The sequence below is a fragment of the Zootermopsis nevadensis genome, unplaced genomic scaffold (assembly GCF_977971745.1).
Source record: "Zootermopsis nevadensis isolate Lab colony 2312 unplaced genomic scaffold, Znev_1.0 Znev_ptg000030l, whole genome shotgun sequence".
Classification (NCBI taxonomy): Eukaryota; Metazoa; Arthropoda; class Insecta; order Blattodea; family Termopsidae; genus Zootermopsis; species Zootermopsis nevadensis.
The window spans coordinates 14,812,284-14,835,621 of record NW_028259162.1 but is presented as its reverse complement, the minus strand read 5'-3'; the positions used below and the strand labels follow the sequence as shown (position 1 = coordinate 14,835,621).

The 23,338-nt window shown below is 38.2% G+C and overlaps 1 long non-coding RNA gene across 1 annotated transcript in view; it reads left to right on the top strand.

Moving 5' to 3' along the window:
- LOC110829781 (uncharacterized) overlaps window positions 1-21,706 on the top strand; it is a 145,500-nt gene extending 123,794 nt beyond the window's left edge. Inside the window, exon 3 of the long non-coding RNA XR_002543083.2 lies at window positions 21,540-21,706. This is a non-coding gene — a long non-coding RNA (uncharacterized LOC110829781). The remainder of the gene's footprint in view (window positions 1-21,539) is intronic.
- The last annotated feature ends 1,632 nt before the right edge of the window (window positions 21,707-23,338 follow it).

Below are 23,338 nucleotides of genomic sequence, written 5' to 3'. Positions count from 1 at the left end.
AAAAGTTTATTTGTTGCGAAATTTGAAATGTTCGACTGCAGTTTTGCCAGCGTGTGGTGTGTATTCAAAAGCTTGTATTTACCTCACCCCGACGCTATAAAGGCAAAACCAGGAGATGAGAAGAAGAAGTATTTAACTCTACCACTTGCCGGTTTACAAATTGAGGGATGAAAGATAATCTTGCATGAATTATATTGTTGTTTGTCTATTTTAATGATAATGAATGACAGTATGAGCTAGTAAGGAAAAATTAGCATATCAAACGGACATTTATTATGTATCTTACATAAAGAGGCAAATAATAAAATTAATGACTGTGAGATCAGTATTATTAAATCGAGAATGATGAAATGGGTGGGACACGTAGTTTGGATTTCGAAATAATAAATGCACATTTTTGTTAGGACATACAGATAGAAAGATGTTACTTGAAATATCCAAATTTCGGTAGGTAAATAATTTTAAAACATTTTTTAAGGGATAGAATTTTCCAACCGGATTTAATTGACTCAGGGTAGACTGCAGTCCCCTATAATCTCTCTGCTTTTGTCACTCCCGCCTGGCGGTAAATTATCAAGCCATTTTACCTGTAAAAGTAACGAAGTTGAGGACCACAGAATGCAGTGGGATAAAGCGGAAATCATCCACCAATAAGAAAACAAGGTCACTGAGAACTCGAAGATTCTGTGCTTATCAGTTCAGAAAAGGTCATCAGAAAATCATGCCTAGACGTCGTCTTAATGTGACTCTCTCTTCCACGAGATGCAATGGTAATCATTTATGTGCCGCTTGGAAGGCTGGTGGTTAGCGTACTAACTAACATTCGGTTCCAAACTTTGATTACAATATCAAAATAATATTAATGGCAAATGTCTCTGTGCAATGACAGCCAGTCAGCTGAAGACAGGAGCAGATACAACTCCCAAAAGTTCTGTATATCAAATATATCTCAGACAATAGACAACGCCCAACATAATATTCGGTAATGTATCAATCATTGTCAGATTCCTTTGTGGTCTTCAGGGTTCTTACGTCGTGTAGTCTTGTAGGTGATTAGAAATATTCTGAGAAATCTGCTACTTCCTCCGTAATGCCAGAAACCATTTCAAAGACGACATGACGCCAGCTAAGAAGACCACAATGAACATTTCATGGATCTGAAAACCACAGTTGTCGTTGGCAATTAATCTAAGCGTCATATTTATATTAACTTTTATTAAAAATTCGTAAGTAATGGTAAGTATTGCTGGACCACTTCGTTTGCATAATAATAATGGCATACATCAACATATGGAAGATAACTGAAGAAGGAATATAACGGAAGATTAAGGATGATACTGAAATCTGAACTGAATGCCAGAAATAAAATCACTGTCACAAATGCATTAGCAGTTCCAGTGTTGAGGTACAGTTTTGGAATAATTAACTGCAGACCGGAAGAACTGCAGAAAATTGACAGAAAATATCATCTGCATCATCTGTAAACAGACGCAGACAGAATTTACGTTAAGAGAAAAGATGGGGGAAGAGGACAGGCACAAATTGAAGTAACAGACAAAAGTGAAATATTCGATATTGCAGAGTATTTGCACATAAAGCATCAGAAGGATCCGTAAATAATTATAAAATCACATGACATGTCCCAATCAATAATGAATCCAATAACTATGACATCATCAAAATCAAATAACTAAATTCTGAAGATGAAATCAATGACACAAATAACGGAAAACATCAAATTAAGTAACTGATTCAAGAAAGTATAAAGAAAAATTGGGATAACAAAATAATGCATTGGCAGTATCTCCGAAGTTTAGGCAGACAACTTTTAAGTAAAAGAAGACACGTTTCTGTGGCCAACAAAAGGGGATCTGAAAGGGGAAACTGAAAGTCAAATTATTGCAGCACAAGACCAGGCGCTAAACACTAAATATTATGCAGCCAAAATATTAAATAATATACGAACAACAAATGCACATTTTGTTAGAAATTTGAGGAAACGACAGATCACGTTGTGTCCGGATACCCCGTGCTGGCAAAAGAGCAGTACGAGACAACAACATGACCGTGTCTGTGCTCAGTTACATCTTAACATATGAAGGAAAGCTGGGGTAAAGCTAGAAAAGAAACATTGGTATGAACACATCCCGAAAGCATTTGAGACAAGTCAGGATAACCAGATAACTATTTTGTTGAACCAACAAGTCAAAACAGATAGAACCATACCAAATAACAAACCAGATATTATAATCCGAAACAAAAATGAATCTTGCCTCTTAATTGATGTAGCAACACCGACCGACAGGAATGTGATTAAGAAAGAAGCAGAGAAGATCTTGAAATACAAGGACCTTCTCATTGAAATAGAGCGAATTTGGAAAGTGCAAGCAAAAGTAATTCCAATAGTTATAGGAGCGACAGGAACTGTGTCCAGGTCACTCAGAAAATATTTGGCCAACATCCCGGGCGAACACGACATCAGGGAACTGCAGAAGACCGCCATTTTGGGATCTTCATACATCATTCGAAAAACGCTCTTGTAAAATATAATGCCTCACGCGAATCTTGTTTAAGGCATGTAAGACGTATTGAAAAACAAAATGTATTTCATAAATAGCTGCTACACTGTGTACCCCAGGGGCAAGATTTGTCTCAGGTACATAGAAGTAAATACCCTATAAAGTGTTGAATAGATGGAATAATAATAATAATAACAATACTAATTCCTCTTTTTAATTACAGTGTTGCCGATGATTCAGACTTACGTAAGTCAGTAGTAAAAACGCCTTCATTGCAATAACCAGTACATTGAAAAAACATTTCCCCCTTTCCATCAGCCCTGTCGTCAGATGAATTCAGTAGCCAATACCATCAGTTAATTCTCTGGTGCTCATTAACAACATAAGTCAATAAGAACTACGTTTGACTTAAGCCCTTCTTACCGAGCGCAAACACATTATCTATCGGTAGTTTTTATCATGTCAATCAATCATTAATATAAAATCAGCACAGTTTACAACGTAATACTTGATCTGTTTCCTGGTACGTCTGTGTAATAGCTTAAATGTTTATCGATGTTCTTTTTTTCCTTGTTATTACAACAGCACATTTAAAACGGACATTCCTTTACCTTCATTAAACGTGACTTTGAAACAGGCTTGTAGAAACGTGTCTACATAACAGATTAGCGCCATTCTCGCTTTTTAAAAGTTTCTGGTTTCTATCTGTAAGGCAGTGGTTCTCAAACTGTAGTTCGCGAACCCTTCAGAGGGTAGTCCACGATTAATTACTTCGGTTAGGTTCGCCAGGATGACATACGCTGATGCTGGATTTGTGTGTGGGCCACAAATTATATTTTTTCGGCAAATTCATACTAGACGCACAGATACAAAACACAGAGTTATTTATTTTCTAAATTCAGGCGAAAGCTTCGAAGGGATGAAATAGGACTTATTCGATGGCGACTGTTTAGGAATTGGACGTGTCCTTCGTGGTTTTGCTGTTCAATGCTGACGGTCGATAAGATCATGAATAAATTATTCTTAATTCTCTGCAGTGCTAATCAGTGTTGATATCACAACAAATCGTAATAGATAAAAACTGCATTCACAAAAAATTTAGAACAGACTGAATTTGGAGAATGCTTGCTTCCATTCAGTTCAGGATCTTTTGTCTTCTCGTTTTTTTAAACAACGGTGTTCCTTAATGATAAACGCTGCTATTGATAAGACTGAACCCTCATGCAAAGTTGTGTTAGGGGAACCTCGACCGATGTGGCGACGTTGAGATACTTCAAAGCCAAATATATCTGTTCCTTCATTAAACACAATAAATAAAAAAAACGTGTTCACAAATAATTCATTACCATTTTGCAAAAAGACGCAGCACAAATATAATTTGATAGAGAAAAAACTCATTTTGAATGGGAATATAATTTTAAAATTCATTCTGGTGAGCAAACCTTTGATATTTCGGCGTGTACATACATTAAAATCGGAGCTATGCCTACGTAAAACCAAATACCGCGGTTGGCTAAATCGAAAATGCATAACCGTGGATACTTAGAACCTGCTGATTACAAAAGAAAAAATAGAGCTGAATACGTTCCTTTCAGGTCACTGTGAAGTGTTACTTAATATGGTTTTGTAAAGAAATCACCTTTATGATCTGTTTAAAACCATATTATTTTGATCATATTATATGAATTAATTACCCCATTTTTGCCACTGATGATGACCTCTTGAGGTCGAAACGCGTTTGGCACTAGTGTCATTTATAGTGTAAACAGTTTTGTTTGTATGTTAATTTTATATTCCAATACATTACACTACTCGGTATGCAAAGTTTTAAGATTATTCTGTGTCAGTTTTGTCTGACAAATAATATAGTAGAGTACGTGAGCCAAACAGGCTCGCAGGTCGTTGTTTGAAAACTTTTTATGCAGCGTGAAAACACAAGAATAGTCTTGCAGGAAACAACTTGTCGAGTGGTATCAGCGGCTGTTCGTCTGATTCCATAGTGGATAAAACAATTACTTGTCTGTATACTTTGCTGTGGATGCAAGATAGACATCCTTCCCAAGCAGAACCAAGTCTCCGCGAAAAGGAACAGACAGATCGAGGTCCAAAGAAGACAAATTGATCATCTAACGAGAGTGAAGAACAGGAGGTACAGATTTTAGACAGATCCAAATAGAAGGTCGCGCGGAAGCAAGAGAAATATGAGCTGTCAAGGAGATGAACAGACATGAAAAGTAGATTAATTCTATCGTAACTGATGTTCTAAATATGGGTTTAGGTTAGCTCTGCAGAGAATGGAATCAACAGAAAGACATGTAGACACTGAGGATGAAATTCCTCATAGCTCTTACACCCATAGTCATTTATTGCTGACGTAATCCTCCGTGTTATTACAAATACACTCTTGTTATTAAAGAACTGAATGTAAGTAGACATATCGTATTAACAATGTAAATTACTTTTCACCTGAGCATGCAAATAGAGCTCCACACATTCTGTCCTTTCACACCGAAGGCAGACGAGTGGTTGTCCACGATCCGGTAGCTTCATTTCAAAAGTGTCCCCGGTACCAAATGCATTTTATAGGAGGTTTGGTCCATCTCGGACTCTCGAATAGAACAGAAACAGGAAATAACATTTCAATTAATTAATTCTAACTTTGAGCTTTAAGCTTATTGTCGTTTGTCATATGTTCTAATGTGTAATCTCAGAAATGATAAATTTCGAAGTTAATTGTTGTAGGGAACTACATCAAAAACTGTTTGCGTTCTTATCGGAAAGAACGCCTGTAATTTTTAAAAATTCAATGCGATTTAAAGAATAGAAATTAGTCATGATCTTTTTAAAGTGTTATTCCTGCCGATATTTGCTATGACAGCCATACTTTTGTGTCATAAATCTATTTACTTTTTCTGAAATTAAAGGCTATATTTTTTAAATATAGTTCCAGTTTTGCATAAGAATTTCCAATCATTGACCGATATGGGTAAATAGATGGCGGTGTGCAGATTATAGTAAAAGCATAGTTCTGGAACCTGAGTCTACTCTGTAAGATCCCTTCATTTCTTCTTCTTCTTCTTTGATATAATCTTTGACGACTGTGCTAAGACAGCCAGTTCCTTTCATTTCGTTACAGAATGAAACGAAGCATGTCACTCTGTATCCGACAGGTAAAGTAAAAGTCGGGTTTGATAATCTGTCAAGCGACGTATCTTAACCATCAGTTGTCATACTTGAGAAAAATCGAGGTATATTTAACGAAGCACTTCACGGTGTCTTGACTTCTTACAGCTTCCCTAACCCACCATGAGGTTAAGAATAGATGGAGGATCTTCAACGTCTCTTTTTACATCGTCACCTACAGGCTAATTCATCGAGGATACATAGGTCTATTGCACTACGTTGCAGAAGATCCATCGGTGAGTGGGAGAACTGTCATTCCCATCAAATAATTTTTAAACGTCACTTTAAATGTTATGTTCCATGCAGCAATAATCATTCTTGTGTGAAGTAAATCCTACGGATGCGTCTTCGGGAAATTAATGATATACAAGAATCAAACATTATGCAGGATAAATAAAGTATGACAGTGATAATAAACGGTGACATTAATGAATATGAGATTCATACAGAGAACTTATTCAGCGAGAGAAATTGCAGAAACTCAACTGTCAGACTCTGATTTTGCTAGATACTGAATAGATACGCTTGCCATTGAAACAGTGGATGGACATCAGGTTCATTGTACTATGGAGGCATTGCTACACGCATAATAAACACGAAGAGTACATGTACGTAAACACAGAATATTATATGATGAGTGAGGATGGTAAATTCAGGAGCAGAAAGTTATGCCTCTTTCCCGGGTTAAAGGTCGTCACCCGCTAGCACAAATTTTGTGTTTCCGCTCAAAAAACGGGGCAGAAACCATGCGTTTTTCCGGGTTGAACTTTTTAACTCAGAATGCCAAACCGTAGACGAAACAGACTTTTCCTTCGATTTTTCCGATTAGACCTAGTCTGCGTTCAGAAACTGCAGTTTTATTTTGGCCAATATTATTACTAGTATTCTTATCACGTCACTTTCACTTATAGAATCACATATTTTAATCAGCATTAATTGTGGTTGCATTATAGAATTTTTAACTTCCAAGGTCCACTTGTTTATCTGTAGCAGTAAGTGTTTAATTCAATGATTTACACAATGTACATAGTTAGCAAAACCACTTATTTTTCAAAATCGTTATTTGGTGATCACATCTCCATTGTTATGAAACACAAATATAAACCTATGAACATAACAGTTATAGAAACTGCACCCACAGTAATCAATAGCACGTCGAAAATTTTACCAACAAATATGCACGTGTAAGCATTTTCGTTAATTTATCTAATTTCTGGAAAGCCGCTGGCAGACTGTCTAAAGAATAAACAAACATTACTTAATGTATTGTAATAATAAAAATGCTAAACAAACTTGTCTTTGACATAGCAAATTGCCTAAATAAATCCACAAGACGCAGAGAAACTAGAAAGAGAAACGCTGCTCTTCGGAACAGCATTCTACAGAACATCGCCCCTCAAAACTTGTTCAGTGATTTTTAAAGTCAACCTCATACAAAGTTCAATGTTTCCTTCATGAAGAGAATTATTGTAATGAACATTCTTGTGCAGGATACAACACAACACAACACGTATTTCCCTTTGCTTCCAGTTTATTTATATTTTATTATTTTCCTACGTATCCATCTTCCATTTAACAACCCTTCTATATTTTTGTCTGTCTCTACCCCTGCATGAATGTCTCATTCTCTTTTCAGATTTAGTAAAGTAAAACAAGACGTTCCATTTATCTATTTATGCAAATTTCTTTTACATGTATTCGATTTAAAACAATTTAAAAATTTGCATGTCTTCGTTTTAATTCTAATGTAGGCCACGTCGTCTGTTAATGATTTATTCAGTCATTAACAAGCAACATGGCTGACGCCGCTTCGTATTGGCTTTAATGGGGAGCAATAGTTTTAATGCCTCTTAAAAAGTCGTTATAACATCAGAGACAACTACCATATATAAATGTATATATTTTATATAACTAAATGTCTGCGAAATTGTTATTCTGTTGGAGAGCAACCCTGTTACAAAAAATTATTTAGGCTTTCCATAGGCCTAATTGTTCTTTATTTACATGGCCTATTTCAGGAAATTATCTGCTAAGAAAATAGATTTGTCGGAGCAAATAGTGTCCCCAGCAAAAATTTAAATGAACAAATAAAAAACATTTTATGCCCAATTCACGTTTATCATAAGTCTTGTGGGTGTCGAACTAATTAAATCAAATTAATTGTTACCCTCCGTCATAACATAACTTGAGAACTATGGACTGATTTTGATGAGGAGTATACCTAAGAGAGTTTGTGCAACATTTAACTTTTACTTTCACCGTAAAACTACGAGTCACTTCTTAACGAACGTGTCAGAGGTTAGGATCCTTCTTTATTTTAAAATTTTACAATTACCAACTTAAAGGGTCATTTATGGAACTTGCGGGTTCATTGAGATGTTCGTCAGAGCCCGCCACTGATCCCTAACCTGTGCAAAAGAAATCCACTTCAAAACCACACATCCCATTTCTTTAAGATCCATTTGTGTATTATATTTCCATTTATGTCGTATCTTCCCTTCAGACTTTCGGCTAAAATTATGTAAGCATTTCAGATATCTTCCACGCGTACCACATATCCGAATCATTTCATATCCCTTAATTTAAGAAGTACAAATTATAAAGCTCCTCGTTATCCGTTTTTCGCCACTGTCCTCTAACTTTATTTATTTAATTGAATTTGTAATTAAAACAACTGCAATCTAAATTATGTTTACCTCTAACATGCTTCTTTCATAAAAACAAATGTACAGTCTCTTATTGCAGAAAAATGTCTGTCCGTTTTATTCATGTCGTACTTTATGATTGTAATTGAATTATACAAGGGTTTGTACAAACAAGATCAGTTAGATCGATGCCTTTAATAGCATTTATCGTAGCTAATATCTGAATATAGTAGAAGGAAGCTGACAAGGCCAGCTCTAAATCAAACTGATAGTGATCAATTGATACTGAAGGCCATCTTAAGTTACCATTAGGCTATAAGTGGCATGAAACAACAACCGTGACATCCCGGCATATTACACGTGCTGAATTTACAGGAGGCCATAAGGACTGACTGGATTACCGATTAGTAAGCACTTCATTTACTGCGAGCTACGTGATTGCTCAAGGTATTTTTAAACTAGTTAGCTTTCTTACAATCCTTTCCAACACGCAGTTTTGAATTCACTTAACGTGCACTTCTTCTTGGGCGGAAGAGTGTTACATGAGACAACTGCTGTTCTAACCCTTACTTGTGCCGAAAAATAAACACATAACCCTACGCCGCTCAGTCTGAGATCTCAGGTCGTTGGGCCCACTAGATACAGATAGGGATTAGCTCTATCTAGTGGGCCCAACTGTGTAGGAACCTGAAGACGGAGATAGAGTCCCATCTCCGAAACGTCATTTTACGTTTTATATTTACTAGACGATGGATAATATCCAAGGAAATTTTTATTCGAATGACTCTTCACCATCGTCAAGAAGTATTAGATTTGATATACGAGAAATAATGTTTCAGGTCGTAAGTTATATAACCTACCAGTTAAATGATGAAGATAATTGTCTTCTGGGGTGTTGCGCCGTGTAGTCTGGTAAATGTTTACCGATGATAAGTGCCGCTTCGACTATCCGGTTGCTTCACCAGAAAGCCGAAGTTATACATTGAACTCCAGTCGCGAAAACCTAGGGACAAAAAGTGTACCGACGTTTCAGAGATGCTTACTGCCTTTATCAACGGGGAAGTTGGTCTCAGTGAACATAAAAATGAAATGATTCTGACAGGCGGATGACGACTTTATGTCAGATTATCGATAAATATGGAGAATTCTGCCATTCTCTCGCCCTGCAACTGAATACGTAGTTGGCCGCCCATAACCTAAATTACTCACATTTGTGTGTTGCTGCGTGAGAGAAAGTAACGCTGTTCCTCTGCGGAAGTGTATGAAGTGTTGATAAGTGATTTGTGACAGGTGCTTTGGCTTCACAGACCTCATATTAAGAACTCAGACAAGAATGCCGTGTAAGCTTTATAGTATATGTAGGAGATAATTAAAACATATTGACTAATTATACCAAACACTTGCGAACTGTTTCAGGGATGTAAGACGCGACAGAAGCTGAATGAATGTCATGTCACTGACACGAAGACTGAGTGGGGCGGGTGGGGGTTCCGTCACTAAACGACTTACTGCCTGCTTCGGCTCGTTTGATCCTATCTCAGCATGTGGCTGAGAGAGACAACACAGGGCTGTCTTAAGAGACTTCAGATCGGTACGATCAAAGTAAAGTGCAGTCGGCACTTGGAGCCGACTAATTCAAGACGGTGGCATAGTTTTTCAGCAAGACACGCAATAAGCTGCAAGCAGACATGTACCGACTGTCTCGACTTCCTGTGTCTGGCACTGGGCGGCTGAAGAGATAATACGCTTTGAAAATAGGCTACATGTCTGGAAGTGGGAAGAATTTCAGACTTTTAAATGCATGCTAACAGACAAATGTAACCTACAAGTGCACCATAATATACAGAAAGTAGTGACAGTGAATATCACAATATACCTAGTGAGTAAACGCGTACTGAAGTCGTGTAGTACTGGACGAAGGCCTCTCAACTGGAATGCCCTAATTCTTACATAAACCCGCTGAAATCCGATTAACATTTTCACATTTCCTCAAGACCCAATTTGATTTTTCATTTTTTTTCACTTCCGACGTAGGGTTTAAAACACTTTCCAAGAGACATCAAGATAAAATAGGCAATGGTGGATTTATGTTCCTTTTCACAATACATAGGCGACTTAACTGGAGTAGTATCTGTTGATATTTTCCAGTTTTATTTGTAGTTTACTAATTTAATTTTTTATTGTGGTTCGGTGAAGTTTTAATTTTTACTCGACTGGAAATAAATTAAACCTCCAAAATAAGGCATTCATAATCAAACCAACAAAGAAAGGAACAAAAAATAAGAGAAAAATAATAACTGGATACAACGGGAAAGTCCTATTCCGATGGCGTTCACAGATATGTGTCTACGCATTCTTGACCTCGGCACTGGATGCAAATGATTTTTAACCACACGCCGTGGCTGCATAAGTCCTGACAAAGGAATACGTACATTGGATAGGAGGCTAGGTGAGCCCCAGAACAAGTCTGAATATTGTGACAAAGACACTGAAGTTCTGCATTAATCTTTTATTACTGCACTTAACGTCGAGGAGTAATAGTATATTTCTACTTCGAATTCAGAAGGTTCCGTTTTCGAATCTCCAGGAGATTAGCTATCCTGATAGGCTTTAATGATTCTCCACACTCCGACGAGGCATGTGGTGATGGTGGTAACAGCCCTTGTCGTCGGCTTAACACGACAGCCACACCAGCCCGGCTCTGACGCTGATACAAGTAGGTTTCGGTCTGATAACTATTTAGTAAAGAACGTTTTCCTGCAGCATAGATCTGTTACTTTCGACATGCTAATTACTGAGGCACTGTAACGAGAGGCTTTTCTTGGTGAAATAAACAATTTTTGTTGATTTTGAATCGTTAAGAAGGAGCGTCGCGGTCGAGTGGTGTGCAAATAATCCTGCCTCATATTCGGAAGCTTCCGGGTTTAAATTTCGGCCCGGAGATACGATAATATGTCTAAGGTTTTTCGTGTCCTTCCTCAGACCCGCAATGTAAAAGCACGGACAGTATCTTGAACTATGTAAGGACCAATCCTTTCTTATCCACTTAAAGCATCGTTAAATAAACAAAGAATATATTAATAATATAAGTGTTATTAAAATATAATAAGTCCGTCTTTGGGGTAGCAAGAAACACCTGACCTTGTTTTATCTTAAATTTCGACATTTATTGTTCCCGATCAATGAATATGGGCAAATACTGCTTACAAAAAATTCGATGAGGGCGGCGGATATATTAAGCTACAAGAAGTCTAACATTAAGGGCCTTTATAAGTTTGTTCTTTCTCTTAAATGATTTTAAGTAGTGCAGTTACAAAAATATCATCAACGAAATACAAATCACTAGCAACTATTTAAGCATTTTAAAGCCTTCTTTTGCGAGGTTCTGTGGTCCGCGTGCACTGGATCCATCCCTTTTGTATATATGGCAGGGCAGTAGCCGACTTTCTCCTCGTTTGTTGCATGCTATTTTATCGCGTTCAGAATAAATGTTTTCTTAGTGGGCAAACCCTTCCACCCGGTGAGAAAAACAATTTTGCGTGCACTATTGATGCATGTTCTCTGTCAGCATATTTGGGCCTATTTATTCGGCAGTTGTACGAGATTAGTAACTTACATGTAGAGCCAAGTGTGACACGTTTAATAGGGACATGGGAGAGGGAGGCTGTACACTTATTTTGTGACATGCCTCGGCGTTTAACAGGAAGTTGCTAATCAAGCCACTAACATTTACCAGGAGATCGGAAAAAGAATGCTGGTACTTTCCAGAACGCGAGTCAGATGTTTGACGGTGCAATAGGCCTCCAGTGCCATGCACGTTCTATGATCAATTCACACTGCCATATAAGGGGACAAGAGTTTCATGAAAATTTATTAATGGGTGCACAGTAACATGCATCATTCAGATTTGGTTCAATAACTCTTAATTTTAGGTCTTACATACTGTAAGTTCGCCCCTGTGCATATATATTACATATTAAACATTAGAATGGTTAAGAAATTTATGGTTACCATCGAGTGCCACCCCTAGGAAAGTGTCAGGTTTCCCACAGTAACTCCAGCCTTTCCTAAGTGATTTATAACATTTGGCATGAAGTGGGGGATAGTTAACGCAGAACTGGTTAGCAATAAATCTCTTCCATTAAAGAACGCCATCTTTAAAATATACAGTTGTTAGCACATTAATTATTTATGCTTTATGCAATGCAGCAGTCTGCAATATTATTTTCAGATACATTTTTTGCAGTTGAGACAAACTATTCAACAGTACTTAGTTAATAATGATTACCAGCAATCAGATGAACAAAGAGCAAATACCATTTATCATTCTTGTATTGAAGTCATTGAAGTCAAATGAACTACTTACTGTTGACGGTTTGGGGTGAAGGTGAGAGCAACGGTGATCAAGCTACTCACAGAGACTGGTCTGAAAAATATGTTATATCCCAATTGTGACGTAAATAAACACTAATATTCTTTTAGCTTCAGTCCTCAAAATCAGACTGATATATTCTATATTTAGAATATGTATAGTCGGTGGTAAGAGAGTTAGGAAAGTGTACACACAACATCAAAGTAAATATAAACAAGTAATCTTATCCAGTGATTGAGATTAGCTAATTCTACTAAATGACCCCTCAGGGTAGTTGTCCTTCCCCTTCATCGCACCTGAAAACGAAGGCAGATCCAGTACTCGAAACGTGTAATTTTATAACACCAGACAATGGGGAGGTCCCAAATGCAACAATACAGAAAGTACTGTATTTTGTTCGTTTGGTTACAATATAACGAATTATCCTTTTTCATGAAACTCGTTATTTTTGTGTTAATTATTAACAGCACTTAAAAACTCTGAAGTCAGAATTATTTATTACTTCAACAACCTTCTGCAACCGTATGTTTACCAGTAAAGAACAGCTTTTTTACATGTAACATAAAATATTCAATTACCCGCTCTGTTTAACTTTTTAGAGCACAGTGATTACTACATCTACCGCAATATTTAACATTTTAAAAACCTGTATTTTGTACGCAAAGTGTATTTATCGTTTTCTTATGACTTTCAGAATAAACAAGCGTTTGCTTCTTTAAATCGCATTAAGCAACTGATATTTGTAATGGAGTCGCGTTTCTTATTAGAGTCAGAATTCGTAATATTATTTATTTGATGTTGACTTAACAGAGAGAATAAATAACAGAAATACGTGATTAAATACAAGTCCGTTAAGCCGTGAAGGAAAGCTTGTCATAGGCTCAAGTAATTTATCACGTTCTGGCCGCTTTTACCTCTGTGAGAAGATTCTAGGTACCCATTTGTAGTCAAATGGGTATTGTCTAGAGATCTACTCCCTTACTGAGAAACTAACAGTCGCTTAGCTAATCAATAAATTGTTCGTCTTTTACAAAATCCAAAACATCATTGCCGTGTTCTCAACAGTCCGACACTGTTTCCTGCCCTGAGCCAGATAAACCCAGTTTCACACGCTTACAACTAAATTCTATGAGATTCATTTTACTATTATCCTCCCATCTATCAGATGCTCCAAGTGATCTCACAGTTTCAGATTTTCGACTATCCTTGTGTATAAAACTTTCTTATCATTAACATACATTTTACATTTATAAATTTGACAGCCCTAATAATATTTGGTGAATAGCAGGACCTCAGAGTGTAAAGCTTCTGATTGTACAATTTTATACAACCTATTAAAACGTATAGAGCCTATAGCAAAGAATAGAATTATGATCGCTGAGTAACTGTAAAAAGAAGTGTCTATTGTAAAAAAAATGGGACGAAAAAGGAAGACGCATGTCGGCCACCCCACAAACTGAAACATATATGGCAGGGCAGCTATTATCAAAGATTATTGTACCTGAGATTTATTCATCTTTGATACATCGAAATAGTTTGTCAGCACAGTAAACGACCGTCATAAATACAAGTGAATGTCTGGACGAAGGGACTTGCATCGAGTTTGTCACGTAGTGATACAAAAAGCAACACAGGCAGCTGGCTTTCAGAGATAGAGATATAGCAATGAATTGCGAAACACGTGGCACAAGGCAAGAAGGGCGATAGAGTAATTATAGTGATAAGCGAAAGTTGTGTTTCAACATCCACACAACCAACAGACCCCTTCTATTGCTGGTGATGAAACACTGCTTCGTAGCACAAACGAGTGTAACTGAAACCATCTACGCAACGGATTGTATACTTGAGTACACTTGTACCTTACGTCATATGAACTTTTGAAGTTTTGTACCAACGTATCGGGGAACATAACGCCTCTGTCTTCAGGGCTACAGTTTAGTAGGAGGGGTTTACTTTTCTTTTTGAAATCTGTGAAGAATTAAGAACAAAAAAAGTCCAAATGACTGCTAGACATTGTGCAGAATAATTGGAGTTAATTTCAAGTTAACGTTCCATTTAAAATTAAATACAATATAGTAATTAGAGTCTTTATCCTCATCAACTTTTGATCCAAGTTTACTCTAAACACAAATGAGAAAATGCTGCTTATTTTCATTATATTCCACCAATATTTATCTCACTTTTTCTTTTATTCTTCTTCATAAACTGTAAATACAATATGTGACATGTTCCCTTTGGCACTCCACTGAGTAGCGTCCTGACTCTACACAACTTCGTGAATTCTGCAAACACGAGTAAGACCTTATCCAGCCCATAACCATGGTATTATTATTACAACACTGACTGCATGTCTTCCACATGTCCAGAACCCCTGCTGAGGCAGCTCTTGCAGGAAGGATCTACGGTTTAGTGCCTTGAGCTACTATTGAAAGTCACGGACGTCTGCACGTAGCAGTATGTCATGGAGCAGCATTATTTTATATGATTACAATTGACGCTTACATCATTTGCTTTAAGTTATACAAAATTCTTGCAGTTAATGTTTACCACTAATGATATATCGTAAGCACATCACATACTTATTAAGGTGGATGTCTTGATATGGCAGTAAATTGTCAAGATGGGGAGAGATTTTTAAATGAGCATGTTTGTGGCATCAATCTCAGACTCATTGCCAATAAAATCACGTCACCATCTGCACGTTGAGGTCATCCTATGGAACACAGGTTCGTAGAACGTTCATACTTCTTTACTCGGGAGAACGAAACTTCATCGCGTTCCACAGTGGTAATGCTTTGACAATCCGTATGCATTTTCGTTTGTTAATTGTATGAAGACGCTGTCTCCACTACAAAATTTATTCAGGAAGAATGATTATGAATTCAGAAGATGTGGAAGGAAGTGTTCGTGTGTTATTTCAAGTATAACCTCAAGATTTGCTCGGAGGGACTGAGGGAAACAATGAAAAATCTCTGTTAAGATAAATTTCCTCTGGGTAAAGCCTCCCATTCAAAGAGTCCTGGAATAGTGCAGCGAAATATGGAATTATTTAAAATATAACTGAAAACATGATGCTTAGAACTTGTTTGTAAATATGTGATCATCGATCGGTTAAGTTAATGATGGGGATATTTATATTTATTGTATTGGATATTCAGTAGCCAAAAGATCCCTATTTAAACAGAATTATAAAGAAAAGAAAGAATGGACCTCTATCCTATTTGTAAGATTTCACAATCTACTCCAATGTCGTATTTAACCACAAGTTTACTACTGTACACAAATTGAGATACCAAACATCGCGCTGTGATTGTTAGTAATTCTTCTTCGATTCGTTACATTCTGGTTTCGAATCTCGGTCCTCAGACTGTTTTACACGATATCTGGGCACTGTATAGATCCCATTCAATTGCACTATTAATAACGCTGGTAAAGATAGCCGGTCCGAATACAGGAAGATAATGGAATTAAAATGCAGCATTTGGTGTTTTTAACGTTGTGATTCTTTATTTATCTGAGGAAACAATGAATAAATTGTCAACATCTGCAAGCCTTGCTAAAACAACATACATGATATTAACACATAGAATTGGTTACCTTCACAGAATTCTAAAATTTCTTCCAATAGTTCAGCTGGAATCGTTAAAAGCTTTTAGAAGATATGGCCTACAACTGTATAATATCTCTAGCCCTAAAGCTCAGTCTCAGGTTCTGGTACTAGAGGTCGGTAGATTGTATGCAGACTGCGAGAAATCTGTTGACTGCGGCAGGGCTGATGAGTGATTGTCGGGGAGTCGGAGGTGGCACGTCCTACGCGACCACGCCAGAACAGTAGCTCCAGATTGAGGGCGCCTCATATTTCAACCCCAGCGCCGTAACAGGAGCATCTCTTCTCTTTCCTCCTTCATCCCTTGACCCCGCGCCCCGACCCTGGACCCCAGGGTCCGTTCAGAGGACAGCTGGTCCTACGACTCCAGTCCCATAACTCACATCGCTGCCCGTCCACCCAAGCAACGAAGCCAGACGACAAATTGCGGTTGTCCAGAGAGACAGTCGGGGGAAATACGTTATAGCATCCAGCTCCGCAGAGGAAGAGAGGTGGACCAAAAGAAAGAGAGAACGGAAGCATCCTAGGAAGCATCTTCTTCACTGTCAACGACACATGTCACCACCTCCAGATCTCCCCTAACAAGCCCTCTGTTATGTGATGACGTTTCAGTCTACGTGACCAGAAACTACAGCAACTGTCATTAGTGTCGCGACAGCGGTCAAACTTCTCTAGAGTCGAACGTGTTTATTTCTCCATTGTTTGCACAAATTGCTAAAATATGAAGGATGAGTGGCTAATGTATCAGTGATATTCAACGAACGAGGTGGTAACTTCACAGACCACTGTATGCGTGAAACGGGAACGTAGCACGCACGTACGAAATGAAAAGTGCATATAGAATTCTGGGCTGGTAAACATGAAGACAAGAGACCGAAACGTAGACATAAAATATATCTTAAAAGAAATATAATATGTGACGATGTGGACTGTGTCCGTGTGGGCCAGCATAGGAAAAATTAGCGGCCTATGGTAAAAACAGCAGTGAAAATGCGATTTCCATAAAATGCAAAGAATTACTAGACCATCTGAACGACTATTAGCTTCATAAAAAGGACTCCACATCGTGCAGTCAGTTACGTGCCAACCATAAACTGAACATGTCTACATCAATCACTATAGATTGTCTACTTCCATCAGTTTTAATCACTTAACAGAAATATAAGAACCAACCCCGTTCTACCAGCCTTCCATCAAACGTGAATAACAATATGTGTATATATAAAATGCCTTGTGCAAATTACAGAAAATGATTATGAAAAAAATTCATGCGTGATATCAGTAAAGATGGCGACGATCTTCTGGATGGTAATGCAATGCAGACTCGTAGGCAGATACATACCGCCCACAGCAACCAACTGGCAAGGAAGGCCTGGCTGACTGGAGATGTCTAACGATGAGCTTTAACTGATTTGTTCTGCTGGGTATCAGAATATGGTATAACAGAACCAAGAAAGAAAATAATCCCTGTTTGCATTATTACAGAAAACTCATGAATACAAAGTAATGCACAATGATAATTAAAGTAGCTGGTTCTATATCTAATTACCACTTGGTTTCTAAGGGTTAAATTGCTCGAAAGCTGTAAGACTTGAGGAAAATTTTATTTGGCACAGATGTGATTTTTATCTTTGTTCAAAATTTTTTCAAAATAAATAATTAGGCAGTTACTCCCGAACGCGAGCAGAACACAAGCAGATCTTCATATGAAGTTTTCGATACTGTTGGCCAATTTTTAAATAAAACTGAATTGTGTCAACACATTTAAGTAAAAACCCCCAATTTCTGATAAAAGAACAAGTTTGGGCTGTTCTCGTTTCGAAACGGGTACTGCTAATAGATGATGTCCCAACTGCAACCTACACAGACGCCGTCGAAGCCACAGTTGGTTAGGTTAGGTTTACTAGAGTCGCAATATGATGATCCCTCACTCAGTTTTGTCCCCCTCAAGGCAGTTTTGGCAAAGAGTCACGTGTTCTTCAGGCTCTGGTTTGCCACTAGCCTACCTGACGAACCTCTCCACTGCTAGTCTGATGGAGTATTATCCGATATTTGCAACCTTCCGACTCGAAGCTTCGACGTTTAGAGTTGGAATGAACAACTGACAACAACGCTACATATTTTTGTTAGAGCTGGGGCCTGCTACGTCACAAGCAGGCGCGTCCACACCATTAAATCGCGACACTACAAAAATAACGTCTGTTACCTGTTCAGGACAGACAACATGACAAGTAGAAAAGGGCATAAATACAACTCCATAAGGAATTATAAGAAAAACCAAGCTAGCCTTATCTTATGAATAGAGACAGGATTCTATGGAGACCAATTACAGAAGAGAAGTATTATCTTCCTTCTTGTTCTTCAGACCGGCAGTAACTTATTTGCAGCCACTGAGCGGTAGATTGTCCTAACTCTGACGGACAGCATAACTTGGGTGGTCCTGTGCACTGGACTGTGAGGGACCTGTTTATTGAAGATCATCCAACATACAGGAGTGCCACGTCACGTACGTACTACAACGTCTGGAGACATCACTGGCAGCCATCAAAAACTTGCGGACAAGAGAAGATGTTTTTACTTTAATGTCACATCGCAACTTTTGTTGAGTACGTCGCAGTTACAAATGCTGCTGCACTGCATGTAAATGGGATGTTCTGCTTAAACATGCAGTGCTTTGGGGTGACTACTAAAGACTTCCAACACACACATCGAACTAATTCCAAAGCACGTAGAGAAATTAAGTTCCTTTAATATCCGATAACCAACTCTGGAGAACATAATCCTTATTGAGAAGCTAGTAGGCGCTTAGCTGGTCAAAAATTCCCCGAATTTTATAAATCACAAAGCTTGAAGAGATTTTTCACAAAAAGACACATTCAATGGTAACTACCCTGAGTCAGATGAATCCAGTCTACAACATCGTGTATTATTTCTGGAATATCCACTTTAATATTATCCTCTAATCTACTCATGGGCCTCCAAAGCGACCAGGTTCCTTCCGGTTTTCAGATTAAACATTTGTAAATGTTTTCATCTGTCCCGTGCGTCCTGTACATCCCACCCATCTCATCCGCCTTGATGTAACCTTATAGTGTCTTCGGTAAAGAGCAGGCCTGCATTAAAGTTTCTCTATTCTCCTATTATGCCTATTTCCACTGTCTGAGGTCCAAATATCTCTTATTACCCTCAATGTGAATTTATTCAAGGCAGGTAGAAAAATAATAAATATGATTATAGCCTATTATAAATCTGATTGTCGATGTTGGTCGTCCGTCTGGACTTGCAGGTAGATACCAGTGTTTCGAAGGAACATATTTCCTGTATCATCTCACCCAGAAGTCCACACGAAATGGCACTGAAGCTGGTATCTCTTTCGACTGTTCCACCATTGATCCATACTCGTTTATCAAAGTCCCAGGAATGTGCGACACCTTGGCGAAGCAACGTATTATCGTACACTCGGTTCTAAGTTAGACCATTATCTCTGACAGCCATCTTTTTCGTCTTTGAGTAAGGATACCGTAATTTAGTTTCATTCGTTAAAAATTAAATATTTCACTTAGGCGTTAACTTTCTAATCGCACAGAATGACAGAATTATTGAAGAAAGTGTACTCGGGACGCACGAAACACATTGGCGAGCAGCCTGTTCAGAACCCATAGCTTACAACAACGTAGAAAAATGAAACTGAGCCAACACTGTAACTCTTGAAGATTCTGCTCAGTACAGTGAAGTATTTTACACACCCAGCACAACCGGGTCCGTTCCAGGTTGCTGAAATACTTGTGGACCTCGCTCGCTTCAATCTAAATAAACAAAGAGTCTTTCGTGGATGGGTCTTAGAAGAACGTTTACTAAACGCGAATCTGGTGAGTAACGGGATGATAATAAGAAGTATAATAATAACCGACTTTTCAAACCTCATAGAACTGAGAACAGATTTACTAGCTGTCAACCAGGACTAACACTGTCGCAGAAGAACTCGATGATTCAACGCCATTAAATCCTGCCGCTGGGTACAATTCTGAGCCAGTTCCATTCACCGGCCGTCCTCACAACCTGCCCCCACAAGATTAATCTAACAGTTATCCTCTCATCTCCTTCTCGGTCTTCCAAATCGACGTTTCACAAGTTTCTCAGCAAAGTTATGTAGCCCTATGAATTCCTCCGCCCCTCCTCCCGAACCACATGTCCATCCCACCAAAGCTTCATTTCTATGAAAGTCGTGGTCTCGAGAGGTTAGAGTTCCTGTAAGATATAGCAGAGTTTTTAATTTTAATATTGCTATTTTTTAGTGGCGTCGACATGTTGCCTCGATCACCTTGCAATAATATTTTTCCTTCCGCGAAAATTGTTATGAGTATTATTTATCACCTAAGAACACGGGTATAATAAATCTGCTAATATATTGCAATACCACATTATTTACTACAATTTGATTCGTAAAACAGGCCTACTCTTGCAAATACGACAAGAAGAAAAAGTTGATACTCAAAGGTGAAACTATCAGTAATAAGATAAAATCTTTTCGGGCTACCAGCCATGTCAGGTGGTTGAAAGGTAAAAAAAAATCAATGTTTCGAGAACCATCTTCGTGGTTAGACTCCAGCCACTCCAGTAACCTGAGGACGAGGATGAAGATGGTTCTCGAAACGTTGGTGTTTTCACCTTTCATCCACCTGACACGGCTGGAAGCCCGAGAAGAATTTATTATACTTAGTAGCCGTGAAAGCTCCAGATCATATATCATCTGCTCATGTAACTTGCATTCCCTCCTATTAGTTTTATGTGGAAGTCAAGGAATAAATTAGGAACCTGAATCTTAATTTGTGGGGCTCGTCCCTCTGAGGGGAAGGCATGGAAATTCCTGTAACGCTGGGGACATTTTGTATCAAAATAAGCTAAGCCTCAGTAACTGTGTAGATTTGTTTAGGCAACTAAAGTTCGTTGTCACCTGTCCACAAAATTGTACTTCATTACTTTGGACTTCTTAATTACAATTGGTAATGTGGTCCTACAAACACAGTAATGAAATCGGTGTCGATATTTTGTATCGTAACATGTGAACTTGTCGGTAGATACCAACGTTTCGGAGAAACATACTGCCATCTTGTCAAATTTGAGATTTTTACGACGACAAGTATGAAGATGCGTGTCTTCTGGAATGCTGAATGCACCGTGTAGTCTGGTACAAGTTTATCAACGTTTCACAGGTGTTTACTGCACTCATCGCCCTGATGATGGAAGCATCTTTGGACCGTCGGCGAACGTCTTCCGAACAACACGGCATAATCCAGAAGAAAGTCAACTTCATGTTGTCTCCATGTTATGGGTCAGGATCACGCTGGAATCTATCAGTCCACGCAGCATTACAACCCAGATGACCAACCTTATCGCCTTGAGAACCTCAAATGTCAATGATATCTGTGGTATTTTACCACATGATAATGAAGTTTTGGATCCATAGAAGACGTGGAGTATCTTGACTATAGTTACCAGTCATCTAGCTACACAGAGCTGGCCTTATACAAATTTTACAATGCCGTCCTTTGGTTGGAATTTAGTTTGGTTATTTTGGAAGCGGTGCGAGTCTGCGGGGAGCTAGTCAACTTCACAGAGGATCACCGGTAAGCGGACCTGTATTATTTTGTTAAACTTAACTACGACAGCAGGCAATCAACATAGCCACACCCCACAGGGGAAAGTGGTCTTCTAGTCGAAACAACACCACAATTCCCAGCAATTTGGTCTATCGATAGACATAATAGTTCTCTTAAACATTAGCTACACCGTAATAAGCAGGGAAATGTAGTGAAGCTCAGGAGATATCATTGTGCTGTTGAAGTGAAGCAGTCGTAAATGTGACAATTACAGCACTGCAAACAACTGCTAAGTTAGTAATTTTTTGTCCTCTTCGTTTATCTACGAGCTCTTTCTTTATTATTTCACTTGATAATACCTCTTTGCCGTGCTTTATGTAACTTGTTTTCAGATTTGGAGAGAAATTCTTAAGATACGGATACAATTTATCCGCTGTCGTGGTTTTTAATTTGACAAGTCCATTAAATTGTTGGTCGGTCTTAAAAGGAACAGAGTAACAAGGTTGTTATTGAGGTTAAAGTCGACAGGCAGGCCTAGCGTTTGTATTATACACAGAGTCCCACTTAACTCGGAACCCACTTATGGCGTGAAATGGCTACGTTCTGGGTTGTGACACTTCCCGGTTGTTCCCTCACTTTTATCCCGGCAGGATGTCCTGGCGGGTTACTAGTTAAATGGGTCATACTGCACTACGACGGCTGGAATTTTATTTAGAATTATGACCATGACGTGTCAGTAAATCGTCCCACATATCCCTTACTTGTTTGCTTCTTTGTTATTGATTTATTTACTTACTTAACTACATTGTCAGTAGCTCAGAATATAAAACATCGAAAGGTAGGATGACGACTGAATATACGCGATGAATTATAAATTACATGAAAAATCGGTCATTTCTTATTTGGAGGTTTTATCCCGACAACTGACTGTTTCGACTGAGGAAAGCCACCCACATCGCTGTCAGGACAGCCTATTTTCGGGCCGAGATTTGAAGTCAGAACCTTCCAAATAAAAATCAAGAAAAATAATTAGACGGTTGTGAAGGTCGCCGACTTACCTGTTTCTTATTAGACAGTTTTCTCAAGGCACTATCCCTCTACATGTACCAAGTTACCAAGTTAAGCCTAATTTTCCCATCTCTGTAGGACAGACCAATGGAGACATCACGAAACAATGAAAATTCCTGTTCAAATTTGAATTCCATTTTCTATGGCGTTTCCTCTTAATGTAACATTGCCTACACAGGTCCATCAAAGGGAATACAATCTTGGTGGTAATCGTTAAGACGCATATTATGTAATATTTTATTTTGTGTGACAAAGTGCATTTGTCACGTGAAATTAACATCTTAGGCCTGCAGCAATAAATTCATAAGCCGATTATTATTTGTCACCTATCACGACCAAGTTAA